The 881-nt window shown below is 34.1% G+C and overlaps 1 pseudogene; it reads right to left on the reverse strand.

Annotated features, from left to right (window-relative positions):
• Positions 1-505: 505 nt before the first annotated feature.
• Positions 506-624, reverse strand: LOC111730003 (annotated as a pseudogene).
• Between the last annotated feature and the right edge of the window lie 257 nt (positions 625-881).

Consider the following 881-nt stretch of genomic DNA (forward strand, 5'->3'; position numbering starts at 1 on the left):
TATGCTAAATCTTTCCCACCTGCCACCCCAACCCCCACATAATTATGGCCAATTAGAAATGAGGAGAAATCTGCAGTGGGGCTTCTGAAAAATATTGCCTTACTCTTAAAAAAGACACATAGGACGAAGCTCACTTTTTTTCTGCTGCATGTTACCATGTCAGAGTGGAATGTTTGGATTGTGGCAGCCATCCTATAAGCTGGCTATCAAAATGTAAAAAAGTTCTCTCCTTAAAATCAATGAGAATGATTTGTAGCAGAAACTTAAGACTTGGTTTGATACTACTTTCTCTATGTCTCACGTGATGTTTGTGGTTATCTAGTTGTTACAGTCGGTTTTAGATTTTTGGCTCAGTGCATGCAAATATGTTGGAAAATTTTAGAATTAAAAAAATATGTAGTGCTGCTTACTTTAAATGTATCACTTTTGATTCTTATTCCTAGAAATATTCTCAATCAATCCTTTACTTTTATTAATTTATTTATTTATATTAATTTATTTTTAGAGCCTAGAGCACCTGGTATTCCTAGGTGGTGTCCCATCCTAGTACTAACCAGGCCCGACCCTGCTTAGCTTCTGAGATCAGACAAGATCGGGTGTGTTCAGGGTTGCATGGCCATAGACAATCCCTTATTTTAAAAATAACATATAGCTTTATTGAGACATAATTCACATACTATATAATTCATCAGTTTAAACTGTAGAATTCAATAGTTTTTAGTATATTAACAGAGTAATTACTACAGTCAATTTTAGAACATTTTTATCACCCCCAAAAGAAACCTTATAACCATTACCACCAAATTTAGGCAACCACTTTCTGTCTCTATGGATTTACTTGTTCTGGATATTTCATATAAATGAAATCATATGTGGTCTTT

This window comes from Pteropus vampyrus, unplaced genomic scaffold, assembly GCF_000151845.1.
Source record: "Pteropus vampyrus isolate Shadow unplaced genomic scaffold, Pvam_2.0 Scaffold297, whole genome shotgun sequence".
NCBI classification, from domain to species: Eukaryota; Metazoa; Chordata; class Mammalia; order Chiroptera; family Pteropodidae; genus Pteropus; species Pteropus vampyrus.